Raw genomic sequence first — 17,138 nt, 5'->3', positions numbered from 1 at the left:
AGCAATAACCTTTACTTTATCGCTTGGGAACCGCTACTAATGTATTTAGCATGGAAGATATTGATAAATGATTGTCGCGAAGTAAACAAGAAGGGTGCATGTCTCAAAATTTCATTTACCTCTGTTTTTAAAAACTTGAGCTCTAGCACCCTTGCAAATCACTGCTTCCCTCTGCGAAGGGACTTTCTATTTACTTTTATGTTGTGTCATCACCTTCTCAAATAAGCGCCAAAACCTGAGAGCACTGCTGTCATGCTGATGCATTGTGTGTAGCTAATGTTGGGTGCATCATGGATGGATCTTTTCTACCATGAATTACAATGTTCAGGCACTGCTTGAACTTTGGAGGTGCTTTGCATTTATGTTTTGCGGTCTCAGAAAGGGCTAGTGAGATACCACTATTGTCATATTATATCATGGTTGTTTTCACAACATGTTACTGCTTGAGATATCTTATTATTGCTCGCTAGTTGATTATGCCATTTATATGAGTTAATATAATTTTTAAGAGTTATTGTCGACATGGTTAGTTATAATCTTTGCTGAAAACCTGGGTGCTGTTTAAGCTTATTTATGGAAACAAGAGCAAAAGAGTTCGTAAAAGTTTTTCTTTTCACTTTTAGTTTATCAACTGAATTGCTTGAGGACAAGCAAAGGTTTAAGCTTGGGGGAGTTGATACGTCTCCGTCGTATCTACTTTTCCTAACGCTTTTCCTCTTGTTTTGGACTCTAATTTGAATGATTTGAATGAAACTAACCCGGTCTGACGCTGTTTTCAGCAGAACTACCATGGTGTTGTTTTTGTGCAGAAATAGAAGTTCTCAGAATGGAACAAAATTTTGCAAGGATTTTTTATACAATAAAAGAGAATTTCTGGAGCCAAGAACTAACGAAGGGGGGAACCTAGGTGGGCACAACCCACAAGGGAGTGCCACCCCCTCTAGGCGTGCCCAGGTGGGTTGTCCCCACCCGATGGCCCCGCAGACCCTGAAACCAACGCTATAAAATCCTATTTTTCTAGAAAAAAACTGGGAGAAAGAATTATCACGCTTCATGAGATGGAGCCGCCACCGTCTCATGTTCTTCATTAGGAGGCCAAATCTGGAGTTCGTTCGGGGCTTCGGAGAGGGAGATCTTCGATCTTCGTCATCACCAACCCTTCTCCATCGCCAATTCCATGATGCTCCCCACCGGGAGTGAGTAATTCCTTCACAGGCTCGCTGGTCGGTGAGCAGTTGGATGAGATTCATCATGTAATTGAGTTAGTTTTGGTAGGGCTTGATCCCTAGTATCCATTATGTTCTGAGATTGATGTTGGTATGACTTTGCCATGCTTAATGCTTGTCACTTTGGGCCCGGGTGCCATGATTTCAGATCTGAACCGTCTATGTTATCACCATTATATTCACGTTCTAGATCCAATCTTGCAAGTTATACTCACCTACCACTACTGGAAACTGGGAATTTTCCATCAGCCAGCTCTTTTCCATCTGCCAGCTGATGGCAAAGAACGTCTTTGCCATCTTCTTATAAAAAACAGATGGCAAAGAACTGACAGACGGCAAATAACATGGTTGCCATCAGCCAATTCTTTGCCATCTGCTAGTGGATGGCAAATAATCTTTGCCATCTGCCAGCAGATGGCAAATAGGTTGGCAAATCCTATGGCCGTCAAGAGTGTAACGGCGTACTAGCCCCACCTCTTTGCCATCTGCCAGCAGACGAAAAGATTCTTTGCCATCTGCAGGCAGATGGCAAAGAGATGGGGTTATTTTTTTCTAGATAAAAAAAACTATGGGGTTATTTTTGTTCTCATTGGTTGAAATGTTTGTGTCATGGATTGATGACATGGCAACCCTAGGGTCCCACATCCATACGTATTCAATTGACACACCCCCTCAGCTAGCACACACACATCTTATCCATTCTCCACCCGACTCACGCACAACAACCCTAGCGAGCAGCGGCTGGAGGCGGGCACCATGGCTCACGGCTGTTCGCTCGCTCGTGCCGCTAGGTGCGACGCGGCGGGGCCCAAGGTGGCGGGAGGCGGGCGCCGCGGTCCACGGCGACTGGAGCTGCGCGACACGGTAGTGGCCCGCGGCGGAGGGGAGCAGGCTCCCGGCTGTTGGCTCGCGCTGCTGCGGTTGCTGAAGCATCCATGGAGTCGCCAACCCCCAAGTCGCCGTACGAGTGAGTTCCCAAGCCCCAGCGTCACGCCTGAACCTCATGCCCCAACCTCTGCTGTTTGAAATAGCCTTTTACCTGTGCTGTTTTTACCTGAAACTTGTAGGTTGGAGCCAACGAATATTTTTAGCTTAGACCTAGTTCTTCAAGGGTTTCTATTGGAGGAACCGAGCGGTAGGAAATCATATGTGAAGGGGAAAACAATTAGATGGAACGTAGACTCGGAGGATTTCACAATTGATGTGCTAATGGATGGCTTAGGTGCTGAGCTGAGAGTTGGCAGGAATCAGAGTGTTACTGTGTTAGTACAAACCGGAATACATGTATTATTTGAACCATTATTGGTTTAAGTTGAGAAAATGGCATGGATAGAGGTATAGGAAAGTTGTAGTGGCATATTCCCAAGTAGAGCTTTTGTAATGGCATATTTCCAACTCACGAAAATTGTAGTGGCATAGATCCAATTAACCCTTGAATATATGCCTTCAAATATGCAAGATTATACTCCCTCCGTTCCGAATTACTTGTCGCAGGTATGGATGTATCTAGATGTATTTTAGTTCTAGATACATCCATTTCTGCGACGAGTAATTTGGAACGGAGGGAGTAGTTTCCTTTATGAGTATGATGAAGGATTATCACTTATGCAGTTTGATACTTGTGCTGAAATCTTACTTTACTTGAACCTCGATTCTGTTTCAAGCATACTTTGTCGAATTCTCATTGGTTTCATGGTCTCTACAAAATAAAACATCCACTTTAGTTCTTAACTTCTCATTGGTTTCATGGTTTCCAGGAAACAAACATCCACTGTGTCAATCACTCAAGATGGTGCATGCAGTTTTCCTGAAAGTTAAGTCTGAGGTAGTCAACAATACATGTGCATATATGAATATTTCTCCTGGACTTGAACTTCGATTAATGAAAAGAAACTTTAATCTAGAAATCATACAAAAAAATTGCTTTTTGAAAATGCACTTGGCTCTGACACATGTATGGATCCCAGTGCACCATTTCACTCAATTTTGGAGAAATATGATAATACCCATGGCATTTGGTGCCGGCTGACCCTGACAGTGTGGCATCCGCCCTTTTCAGGGCCTGCTCCTACATAAAGTTGGGTGATGGGACGACGACCAATTTCTGGGAGGACAAATGTTTGCCGGGTGGGCGTTCCGTCTAAGACCTGGCGCCAACACTGCTCACTTTTGTGCCCAAGAGCACAACTAGGTTTACTTCTGCCTTCCTTTTGACTACAATTCCTTGTGTGAGCTCCTCTCTCTAATTCATGTCCACCTAATTTATTTTTTCAGTCATCTAGGGTTTGGATGGGGCTGGGTTCCTACAACGACGACAACAGAGGCGACAAACACCACTTTGCAACCTCGCCGAACTGTGTTGCTGAACTGAAGGTACTGTAGCAATCCTTCTGGTTTGGTAGCTACAACTGAGATACTTAGCTTGTTTATGCCTTCATTTTTTTAGTAAAAAACATGATTCCAGCATGTGTAGAGTATTAGATTTCAGTTGTTTGTTGTAGTTTGTTTTCAGGGTTCAGTAAATTCTGCATCAATATTTAAAGTTTTAGTATCAAGTGATGATGAGCAAGGTCCGCTTTTGATTGTTGTATGCCAACCCATGTTTTCTATTTGTAGATGGTTGTGTTTTTGCAGTTGGCCTACATCTGGATTACTTTCAACGTAATATCATTTTCTTCATATCGATATCCTATTAATTACTACTACATCAAGGATCTTCATGTTGTTGGTTTTCTTACAACTCCACTCATTGGTAATGATGGTTTAATTTCTTTGATATTTTCTTCAGTTTAGGGACAGCAGCAGTTTTACCACCGATGGTGTTGCATGTAAGCTGGATGTTCTCATTGTTCTCTTGGCTCTGATCGGGTGAGTTCTTCCCTATTTCCTTTTACGGTAGTACGGTTGTATGCATATGCCTCTTGATATTTACCAGCTCTTCTTAGGATTGCCTAACTAGCATATATATTCTCAGAAAAATTATCATCTACGGCCCATTGTCAGCTATACAACTTTTGAATTATGTGAAGTTCAGTTCAGATTTGATAGCTATGTCAAAACTCAATATTGTATAACATGTTTTTTGTATGAGTGATATTAGCTTTCTGAGTCAGATAATTTTATCGTAAGTGCTTAACTTGATGACTTTGTAAACTTGCAAGACAGAAATTTCATTCTGTAAGGAAGTGAAAGACCTTCTCATTTTCTGATTGTTCTACCTCTCTGACTGAAACAGGAACTTTCGCGCAAAGAAAACACACACAGGGCAGGAACATGAGTACTCTCGCCCTTCCATGTTTCTGGTCGATCGAACTCTTCGGTGACCAGAAAATGAGAAAAGGGTAGGTCGTCGATGTACAGACCACAGGCGCTCAGACGCACGGCCAACATCATGGTCGTCATAGCTCATAACCCATGAGGGGGTGACGAAGCAAGAAAGGAAGGTTAGTTGACTCTCCTCTAATTAATTTTGTTGCTGTTGAGAAACTCTCCTCTCCGATTCTGATTGTCTTAGTTAGTCCTTGGAAATCTCCCAACATTAGATTAATTTATGCATTAAAAACTACAAAGAGTACAATAGTAGAAATTATAGTCATAGAAACTGATGTGGGTTGCAGAACTCCCCGGCGACGAGCATCATTGGGTCGACGTTGCAGCCAGCGGCTGCCGCCATGCATTTGGAAATTGCAGGAGTTTTTTCTTGAAAAGAAAATATAAAATTTACACCTCTTGCACCACTGATAGAGATGTGCCTTGCTGTAATAAGATGATGGGCTCATGACTTATCTTTCTTGGAAAAAACAAGGAATCTAGCCATAACTATGTACATATCTGGATACTCATCTGTTTTTTCTCAAGCTATCATGTCAAGTGTATAGGAAATGATGATATACAGAATAAGGAGAAAGACATGCTGACAGTACATCCGGTTCCAATTTTCATCATACTATGTGCTAATATATGCTCTCAACGATAATATGCCACCTTGCGCTATCTACACACGTAACATGTTCTTCTTTTGTATAATTATACACTATAAAATTATTGTATGCTTACCTTTGGTGGAATTTCAGAGTTGAAAGGACATGAAGTTTCCACGCGAGGGGAGTTAATTTTGGTTGTCCTTTGTTTCATAGAAAATGTTGGTATCATTTAGAACTATGTTTATTTGGTGTAACCGGAATTAATCACTGGTTAAACATATAGAAGGAGTCTCTCTATTGGAAGGGGAAAATATAATATTAGACACCATTTATTTTTCTGCTCGCTGATGCATGCAATGTATCATTTGGCCTTGATTTAATGTACTGCACTTTTCTTCATTGTTCTCTGTTCTTTAATAAGTCAGACTCATATAGAACCTGATATTTCTTAGTGATGTCTTCAGATCCCATGAATGCCATTTTGCACCAAAGGTTTGTAACCATTGGGGAATGTTTTCTTGCTCTGATGTATCAAGTTGCCATGGGGGTGATATAGAGGTGAAAGCTAGCAAGCCATCTCCTGATATTTTCCTTACTAGCAAGCTTAATACGGAACACTTATATTTCAGTACTTGTTTGTTTAATTGTGTTATTTATCTGCAGGTCTCTTCCTTGTCCAAAGTATGTCATACCTAATCAAGACATGTTCATTAAATTTACCCGTCATGTAAATGACACAACATGATTCACTTGTGTATAGTGTAAACATATATTTATTTATGGCAAGCAGGTGTTCAAATTATAGTTGTGAAACGTGTATAGTGTAAGGATATAATTATTAAGGGAAGTGACGTCACAGTGGTCGTGCCTGGTCTTCTCCGAGTCTATGCTTGTGGTTTGTGTTCTTTAGATCTGTTCATGCCCTGATATTGCTATCTGATTTCATTGGAAGGTGAAAATGAATTGATATAAGAAAAAATAAAATTAAATGGGGCAATATAGTCACTTTGCCATCTGCTAGCAGATGGCAAAGAGCTTTGCCATTAGCTGGCAGATGGCAAAGAGGCCACGTGTCATCTACATGTAAAATTTGGGCTGGCCTATTTGGGCTCTTTGCCATCTGCCAGCAGATGGCAAAGCTCTTTGCCATGTGCTGGCAGATGGCAAAGCATGCAGCCTTTGCCATCTATTGGCAGATGGCAAAGAGCCTGCAGCTTTTGCCATCTGCTGGCAGACGGCAAAGTATGCCGTTAGCCTTCTAACGTGGCTAACCCCGTTAAGAGGCTTTGCCATCTGCCAGCTGATGGCAAAGCCACAGGCTCTTTGCCATCAGCCAGCAGACTACAAAGAAGCCTTTACCGGCAGGGTTTCAGACAAACTGTTTGCCATCTGCTGGCAGATGGCAAAGCCTTTGCCATCCGCTGACCATGCCTTTGCCATCTTCCATGGCAGATGGCAAAGTGACATATTCCAGTAGTGTACTACATGTTATGATCCGGCAACCCCGGGGTGACAATAGTCGGGACCACTCCTAGTGATGGCCGTAGTTTGAGGAGTTCATGTATTCACCGTGTGCTAATGCTTTGTTCCAGTACTCTATTAAAAGGAGGCCTTACCCTTAGTTTACAGTAAGACCCCGTTGCCACGAGAGGGTAGGACAAAAGATGCCATGCAAGGTCTCTCCATAAGCATGTATGACTATTTACGGAATACATGCCTACATTATATTTATGAACTGGAGCTAGTGTCGTATCACCCTAGGTTATGATTGTCTCACGATGAATATCATCCAATGAATCGCCAATCCAATGCCTACGATTTTCCTACATATTGTTCTTGCTAAGTTACTATCGCTACTGTCAATATTGCACTACTACAGAACTACTGCTATCACTGTTACTGTTACTATTGTTGTTGCTACTACTATCAAAACTATCAAACTACTTTGCTACTGATTGCTTTACTGCAGATAATTAATCTTCAGGTGTGGTTGAATTGACAAGTCAGCTGCTAATACTTGCAAATATTCTTTGGCTCCCCTTGTGTCTAATCTATAAATTTGGGTTGAATACTCTACCCTCGAAAACTGTTGCGATGCTATATACTTGTGGGTTACCAGGGGGGCTGCCTAGGGCTCCCCCAAGGGGCTGGCGGCCACCTTGGGCTCCTGCCATGGTCGCGCCCCCTTCCTTCTTGGGCACGCGGGAGGAAGGCAGGAGGGGGTGGCACCCACCTTTCCTTCTTTTCATGAGGAAGGGAAGGCAGGAGGGGCTAGCCCCCCCTTTTCCTCACTTAGGGTTGGCGGCCTAGAGGTGGGGCGCGCCAACCCCTTGTGGGCTGGTGTGCTCCCCTCGTTGGCCCATATGGCCCAATAACCTCCCGGGGACACCCGTAACCCCTTCCGGTGATCCGGTGACTACTCGATTCATTCTGAAACCTTTTTGGTGACCAAATAACATTGTCCTATATATCAATCTTTACCTCTGGACTATTCCGGAGCTCCTCGTCATGTCCGTGGTATCATCCGGGACTCCGAACAACGTTTGGTCACCAAATCACATAACTCATATAATACTATATCGTCAACGAGCGTTAAGCGTGTGGACCCTACGGGTTCGAGAATGATGTAGACATGTCCGAGACACTTGTACGGTCAATAACTAATAGCGTGACCTAGATGCCCATATTGGTTCCTACATATTCTATGAAGATCTTTATCGGTCAAACCTTTATGACAATATATGTAGTTCCCTTTGGCTGTCGGTATGTTACTTGCCCGAGATTTGATGTTGGTATCTCTATACCTAGTTCAATCTCGTTACTGGCAAGTCTCTTTGCTCGTTTCGTAATACATCATCTCGTAACTAACTCCTTAGTCACTTTGCCTACAAGCTTCTTGTGATGCTGTATTACCAAGAGGGCCCAGAGATACCTCTCTGATACACGGAGTGACAAATCCCAATCTCGATCCATGCCAACTCAACAAACATCTTCGGAAATACCTGTAAAGCATCTTTATGATCACCCAGTTATGTTGTGACGTTCGATAGCACACAAGGTATTCCTCCGGTATCCGGGAGTTGCATGATCTCATGGTCAAAGGAATATGTATTTGATATTAAGAAAGCAGTAGCAATGAACTGAACAATCATATGCTAAGCTAACGGTTGGGGTCTTGTCCATCACATAATTCTCCTAATGATGTGATCCCGTTATCAAGTGACAACACATGTCTATGGTTTGGAAACCTTAACCATCTTTTGATCAATGAGCTGGTCTAATAGAGGCTCACTAGGGACACGGTGTTGTCTATGTATCCACACATGTATCTGAGTTTTCGATCAATAGAATTCTAGCATGGATAACAGACGTTTATCATGAATAGGGAAATATGATAATAACCAATTTATTATTGCCTCTAGGGCATATTTCCATCATAATGTTGATCCATCAGGCATCACTCAGGACTCCAATGAAATTTATGATTTTCCCCACAACGAGCCACTAGCCAGATCCCCTAGTTGGCAACAACAAGATATTACCAGGCCTCACCCGTTATTAGCTCCTTACCACAATGCCCTGGCCTAACAAGGTGGGTGTTGAGGGAGTCTTGGATTAAGGGGTCCTCGGACAGCCGGACTACATACCTTAGCCAGACTATTGGACTATGAAGATACAAGATTGAAGACTTCGTCCCGTGTCCGGATGGGACTCTCCTTTGCGTGGAAGGAAAGCTTGGATATTTGAATATATAGATTTCCTTCTCTGTAACCGACCCTGTGTAACCCTAGCCACCTCCAGTGTCTATATAAACTGGAGGGTTTAGTCGTAGGACAACAACAATCATAATCATAGGCTAGCTTCTAGGGTTTAGCCTCTACAATCTCGTGGTAGATCAACTCTTGTAATACTCATATCATCAAGATCAATCAAGCAAGAAGTAGGGTATTACCTCCATCAAGAGGGGCCAAACCTGGGTAAAACATTGTGTCCCCTGCCTCCTGTTACCATTAGCCTTAGTCGCACAGTTCGGGACCCCCTACCCGAGATCCGCCGGTTTTGACACCGACATTGGTGCTTTCATTGAGAGTTCCAGTGTGCTGTCGCGATAAGGCTTGATGGCTCCCTCGATCATCTTCAACGATGCGGTCCAGGGGGAGGTTTTCCTTCCCGAACAGATCTTTGTATTCGGCGGCTTTGTACCGCGGGCCAACTCGCTTGGCCATCTGGAGCAGATTGACAGCTACGCCCCTGGCCATCAGGTTAGGTTTGGAAACTTAAACTATACTACCGACATCCACGGAGACTTGATCTTCGACGAATTCGAGCCCATGACAGGTGCGCCGAACAGTCATGATGGACATGACATTGATCTGCCATCAGACAATATTCGGGAGATCGCACTCGCGTGGGCGCCGGGAATCAATCCGGAGCAAATCGCGCCTTCTGAGGACGGGTGGATGGGACCCTCCATGGAGGCCGCTCACTCATCGGCGTCGGAGCCAAACACTGATCCCACCTCCTGTGAGAGTGGCGTTATCAGACCCCCGGACTCGTCTCCGGCTGCAGGATCAAAACCGCGTGCGTCCATGCCTATCGAATCAGATTGGGCACCCGTCATGGAGTTCACTGCCGCGGATATCTTTCACCACTCACCCTTGGGTGACGTGCTGAACTCATTAAGGTCTCTGTCCTTGTCAGGAGATTCTTGGCCGAACTATGTCTGGCTCGAGTGGGGAGCGGACGATGAAGAATTTCGTCCCCCACCCACCACCCACTTTATAGCAACTGTCGATGACTTAACCGACGTGCTTGACTTCGACTCTGAAGACATCGACGGTATGGACGACGATGCAGGAGAAGAACAGGAACCACCACCTATAGGGCGATGGACATCCACCTCATCATATGATATTTACATGGTGGACACCCCTAAAGAAAACAATGGCGATGAGGCAATGGAAGATAGCCCCTTGCGGAAGCAATCTAGACACCGGCGTCATTGGCGCCGCTCCAAGCCCCGCCATGCAAAAATAGTGATACCGGCACAAGAGATAACAATCCGGATGGTGCCAAAGATGAAGAAATCCTGCCCAGCCAGGCTTCGAGCAGGCCTAGCAAGAGGATGGGCAAGCTAGCCCTAAAGAATAGGCAACTGATGGAGAATCAGAGGACGATAATTATATGCCTCTCTCCGAAGACGAAGTGAGCCTTGGTGATGAAGAATTCATCGTACCTGAGGATCTCGTCGAGCAGGCTTCAAACGCCGGCTTATAGCCACTACAAAAAGCCTGAAGAACAAGCAACAACAGCTTCAAGCTGATCAAGATCTGCTAACTGACAAATGGACCGAGGTCCTGGCTGCCGAGGAATACGGACTCGAGCGCCCTAGCAAAAGCTACCCAAAGCACAGGCTGCTACCTCAACTCGAGGAAGTGGCTTCAAAGCCCACGCTACCAGCGCATGATGCGGTTGACCGGCCACCCCGTGGCCGCGACAAAATGGCGTACCAGCCCGAAGTCCAGACCGCACCCCGCCGCCAATCAAACAATAATACCAAGGCCCGGGGCTACACGAAGGACCTACGAGATGTATTGGAAAACAAAGCAGGACAATCAAGATCGATCTACGGATCACGGGGACACGCCCCAACACGTGACAAGAATCTTCACGCCGGATACACTAACAAATCCGGCCATGCCAAATACAATGAAACCCGGCAAAGAGGCGCCGCACACCCCCTATGCTTCACTAATGAAGTAATGGATCATGAATTGCCGGAAGGGTTTAAACCCGTGAACATTGAATCATACGATGGCACCACAGACCCCGCGGTATGGATAGAAGACTTTTTTCTCCACATTCACATGACCTACGGAGATGATCTACACGCCATCAAGTACCTCCCACTAAAACTAAAGGGACTGGCTCGGCATTGGCTAAATAGCTTGCCGGCAAACTCCATCGGGACTTGGGAGAACCTGGTAGATGCATTCCTTGATAACTTATAGGGCACTTACGTGCACCCACCGGATGCTGATGATCTAAGTCACATAACTCAGCAGCCCGAAGAGTCAGCCAGGAAATTTTGGACCCGGTTCCTAACCAAAAAGAACCAAGTTGTTGACTGTCCGGATGCTAAAGCCCTAGCGGCCATTAAACATAACATCCATGATGAATGGCTTGCCCGACATCTCGGTCAGGAAAAGCCAAAGTCCATGGCAGCTCTCACAACACTCATGACTCGCTTTTGTGCGAGCGAGGATAGCAAGTTGGCCCGTTGCAACAATACATCAAGCAATCCAGGCACATCGAAAGCTAAAGATAGCAACGGTAAATCACGGCGCAACAAACACAAGCGCCACAAAAATGGTGATAATGCCGAAGATACGTCAGTCAAGATTCAGCGGCCCCAAGGCCGGTCAGCGGAAGAAACCATTCAACAAAAACAATTCAGGCCCATCCAGTTTTGACCGCATACTCGACCGTCCATGCCAAATTCATGGCACCCCTGGAAAACCAGCCAACCACACCAATAGAGAATGATGGGTCTTCAGACAAGCTGGCAGGTCAGGCACCGAGAACAAGGGGAAGGGGTCTCAAAGCGACGACGACGACGAAGAGCCCCGATCACCGAATATAGGAGGAAAGATGATATTCCCTCCCCAGGTGAAAATGGTGAATATGATACGCGCAAGCCACATTCCCAAGTGGAAACATGCACTAAGGGAGGCCTATACAATCAACCCAAAGTTCAACCCATGGTCCTCTTGCCCGATCACCTTCGATCACAGGGACCGCCCTACCAGTATCCATCATAGTGGTTCGGCCGCATTGGTCCTCGACCCCATTAGTGATGGATTCCACCTCATACAAGTCCTTATGGATGGAGGCAGCAGCGTGAACCTGCTTTACCACGATACAGTGCGCAAAATGGGCATCAACCCTTCAAGGATCAAGCCCATAAAAACCACCTTTAAAGGTATAATACCAGGTGTAGAGGGCTATTGCACGGGCTCAATCACACTGGAAGTGGTCTTCGGATCTCCGGACAATCACCGTACCGAAGACTTAGTCTTCGACATCGTCCCCTTTCGCAGCGACCATCAGGCACTGCTCGGACGAACCGCGTTCACTCGGTTCAACGCGGTGCCACATTATGCCTACCGTAAATTAAAGATGCCCGGCCCATGCGGCGTCATCATGGTTAATGGCAGAAACAAATTTCCCCTCCTGGCCGAAGAGTCTACCACCACTTTAACAACAAGAACAATAAACGACACCTTACAGTCGAACCTCGAGTCGAAAGAAAAGCTCCCGGACAACAACAAAGGAATCCTAACTACTGTGCAGCAGGATAGCCCGGCCCGCCCGGAGATAAATTAAAAACACCCCGGAAAAGGATAGAACAAGCCACATGCTGCGGCTCAACCGCCAGGTGGCGCAAAACCATTTCTTACGATTTCTTTACAGGTTCACCTCTACGTAGGCCATGATGGAAGGCGTGGGAACAGTTCGAGCGCGTCAGGGAATCTCTAGGTATTCCCCTGTAATCATCCGACTACACCCCGGATCCAAACACAACTCCCGCACGCCTGGTATCAGCAGGTTCCACAATCATATTTCTTTTTATCACATCACCTATACTCATACGAATTGACGTATTACTCAAATACAACATGTGGATTTATATGATGCTCACCTGTTACTATTTCTTATTTAAAATTCCTTTGTTAAAAGGCGGCTGCTTATCGCAATATGCCTCAATATGCCAGGGGCTTCATCACGCCCATACTACGGTAAAAATTCCGAACACCTTCACGGTAGTTCGGCACCCCGAACTTATAGCATTATATGCATCAGCTCCGAATCATGTCTTGGGTCAATAGTTGGGTTTGCCCGGCTCCTATGTTTTCGTACCTTACGTTCCGCTATATCGGCTAAGGTAGCACTGGGAGAACTACTGCGATTGTGTCCCGGTTCTTCCGGACGAGTACCTCAGTAGAGAAAGCCAAAAACTGACTGTCATAATGTAGCGAGAGCTGGTCAGCTGTTCGAGAGGTTCTAAAATCTTTAAGGATTTCTTCCACATAATGCTATAACCAATGCAGCGTGCGATGGATTGGCCTTTTTCGATCAGGCGCTTATAGAGCCCCTCGTGCGGACTTGCGAACACTAGGGGATGCGCCTACCTTCCTCAAAACAACTCCTATGGCTAAGTGAGAGCGATAAAGCCCTATAGTCCGATTGCCTGGTTCGCTGTGCTGAACACCTCCTTTAGGGACCCAAAACTAGGATAAAGAGTGCTCAGGTTTATCCCGAACACCCCTGTACTCACTGCGTGGGGGCGGAAGCCAACGACTGGCCGACTCTCAGAATTATTATATACAACGGCCGCACAGGATGAAAAACATTCCTACGACAAAGCAATAGATGATATAAATGCTCTTGTTCAAATACTACAACGGACGAACATGACCGTATTCATGGAAATATAATGTCCTTGGTGCATTGCTCCGCCGCAAGGTGGGCTCCTTTCAAGACACCTTCATAATACGGTTCAGGCTTGCGGTGCTCCTTCCCCTCCGGCGGTCCCTCGGTCATCAGCTTCTCCGCATCCATCTTCCCCCAATGCACCTTGGCACGGGCGAAGGCCATTCGCGCACCCTCTATGCAGACTAACCTCTTGATGACTTCGAGTCGAGGGCAGGCACCTGCAAGCTGCTTCACGAGCCCGAAGTAGCTGCTTGGAATCGGCTCAGCAAGCCACAACTGGATAATTAAATCCTTCATGGATAATTCGGCCGCCTTGTGCAGCTCGACCAGCTGCTTCAGCTAATCGGAGAAAGGCACCGGATAATTCGGCGCCAGATACTGCATCCAGAAGAGCTTATCCACAGTATTCCCCCTTCGGCTTGGTAGAATTGGGTGGCATCAGATATGCTGTGCGGCAGCTCCGGAAATACCCCTGTATACATCAAAACTCAAGATTCTCAAATTTGATTTTCTCATCTCCTATACTTTCTTTCTACAAAAAAAGCCTTACCAGCCACAATCTTCCTCGCCTCCTGGATTTCCTTCAGGGCACCTTGGGCTTCGCCCCGGGTATCACTTGTGGCTTGGCGAGCCTGGGAGAGTTCGGATTCTTTCCCTGCTAAACTCTGCTCTAGGGTCTCGCATTTCTTCACGACCTCTTGAAGCTCTCGCTCAGCCTCAATAACTCTGGCCTCGTGCTTCTCACGGAGCACCTGCTGTGCGGCTGCTTTCCTCTCGGCTTCGGCCACAGCCTTCTTCAAGGTCTCAATTTCGGCCGACGCCCCTAGAGCACATTATCAAAAGATTGTTAGCATGCACACTCATCCTTTTGTGCTACATAAACAAGGTTTCTACATACCTTGATTATCCTCCAGCTGTCTCTTCACTTTGCCAAGTTCTGCTTCGCCCCGCTTCAGACTACGCCTCAGTCCAGATACTTCCGCAACTTGAGAGGCCACAGTCGCTACAGATACCTGCTGATTAAAAAGAGTGATAAATATCATCAAGCGAGTCTCCCGCGAACATGAATTTGATCCCCTGTCCGGTTCTTTCTTTCACCGAACAGTGTATCAGGGGCTACTATCTATACCATGACATTCTCCCAAGAACTCATAAAACATACCTCAAAGCCTCTTATGAGGCTGACACAGGATTCATTCCATCCACTCTCAGCGGACTGAATCTTCTCAATCACCGCATCCATGAGGGCACGGTGTTCATCAACGATGGAGGCACCCTTCAGCGCCGCCAATAAAGTATCTGACACGCCTGGTTGAACAGAGGTGGCCGGTGGATGGGACTTGGGGACCTGATGGGTCTCTAGAATCATGTCTGGCTTAGGTCCAGATTCAAGATGACCTCCGCCGTCGACACCTACGGGATTTTTCTCTCCCGTGCAACCAGCCCCAGAAGTATGGCCTCCTGGCGCCGCCTTCACGACCTTCTCCCCTCCTTCGTGGCCTGGGTCCTTCTGGGACGAAACCTCAGTTTCGTTCCTACATTTGGAGGAGGAGGCCTTCAGGGGTGTCCCGCTCCCCATAGCGTTCGAACCCAGCAGATCCTCTGACAAGGATTGCTCCGCGCGGGGCTTCGCCGGACTGAAAAATAAAAGCACGACTCAGATTAGAATGTGATGCCATGACAAGTCCGAACGCGTGAGTGTGTTCGAATTTTATGCTTACGAGTTCACCAGGGGCTCGGCCCTGGGATCCCACTCCGGGCTGCTATCGGTGGCGCTGGTGGACTCCTCTTGAAGAAGAGTTTTTCCCCTCTTAGGCGAATCGGTCTCCAAGGAGCTGGAGGACATTCTTTTCTTCTTTCCCCCTGCGGGGGATTCGTCCTCCTCCTCCCCGTCCTCTTCGGAGGAAGAATGGGCATTGGAGTCTTCGGATTTTGTGTCTGTGGTACCACGGCGACGGAGGCCGCCCCTGGTCTTCTTGGCCTCCTTCTCGGTCTTTTTCTTCGGCGCTTTATATGGCGCCGGGACCAACATCCTCGTCACGAGTGGGCCGGCCGGTTCTTCTGGCAAAGGGGCAGGACAGTAGATCCGCCCCGCCTTCTTCGCCCAGCCCTAGGAAAAATGATGGGAAATATGTTAAGTGTCTCCCTGAGGATGTACGGACAGAATGCATGAATTATCAAACATTCAGTTGCTTACCGAACTTGCGGGGCGGGACAATTGGTATCCGCAGTCCTCGGTGGAGTCCGGCCACGGTTTGCCGGACTTGAAAAGCACCTTCCAGATGTCCTTGTGTGTAGAGCCAAAGAGCTCTAGCAGGGTCTGGTGCTTGGCCGGGTCGAAATCCAATAAATTGCAAGCTCGGTGTTGACATGGTAGATGAAGGAAATATGCCCTAGAGGCAATAATAAAGTTATTATTTATTTCCTTATATCATGATAAATGTTTATTATTCATGCTAGAATTGTATTAACCGGAAACATAATACATGTGTGAATACATAGACAAACATAGTGTCACTAGTATGCCTCTACTTGACTAGCTCGTTTATCAAAGATGGTTATGTTTCCTAACCATAGACAGAAGAGTTGTCATTTGATTAACGAGATCACATCATTAGGAGAATAATGTGATTGACTTGACCCATTCTGTTAGCTCAGCACTTGATCGTTTAGTATGTTGCTGTTGCTTTCTTCATGACTTATACATGTTCCTGTAACTATGAGATTATGCAACTCCCGTTTACCGGAGGAACACTTTGGGTGCTACCAAACGTCACAACGTAACTGGGTCATTATAAAGGAGTACTACAGGTGTCTCCAAAGGTACATGTTGGGTTGGCGTATTTCGAGATTAGGTTTTGTCACTCCGATTGTCGGAGAGGTATCTCTGGGCCCTCTCGGTAATGCACATCACTATAAGCCTTGCAAGCAATGTAACTAATGAGTTAGTTACGGAATGATGCATTACGTAACGAGTAAAGAGACTTTCTAGTAACGAGATTGAACTAGGTATTGGATACCGACGATCGAATCTCGGGAAAGTAACATACCGATGACAAAGGGAACAACGTATGTTGTTATGCGGTTTGACCGATAAAGATCTTCGTAGAATATGTGGGAGCCAATATGAGCATCCAGGTTACGCTATTGGTTATTGACCGAGAATAGTTCTAGGTCATGTCTACATTGTTCTCGAACCCGTAGGGTCCGCACGCTTAAGGTTTTGATGACAGTTATATTATGAGTTTATGAGTTTTGATGTACCGAAGGAGTTCGGAGTCCCGGATGAGATCGGGGACATGACGAGGAGTCTCGAAATGGTCGAGACGTAAAGATCGATATATTGGACGACTATATTCGGAGTTCAGAAAGGTTTCGAGTGATTCGGGTATTTTTCGGAGTACCGGAGGGTTACGGGAATTCGCCGGGGAGTATATGGGCCTTAATGGGCCATACGGGAATAGAGGAGAGAGGCCAAAAGGAAGGAGGCCTG

This window comes from Triticum dicoccoides, chromosome 3B (genome assembly GCF_002162155.2).
Source record: "Triticum dicoccoides isolate Atlit2015 ecotype Zavitan chromosome 3B, WEW_v2.0, whole genome shotgun sequence".
In the NCBI taxonomy this organism is placed as follows: Eukaryota; Viridiplantae; Streptophyta; class Magnoliopsida; order Poales; family Poaceae; genus Triticum; species Triticum dicoccoides.
This window is presented reverse-complemented; position numbering follows the sequence as displayed.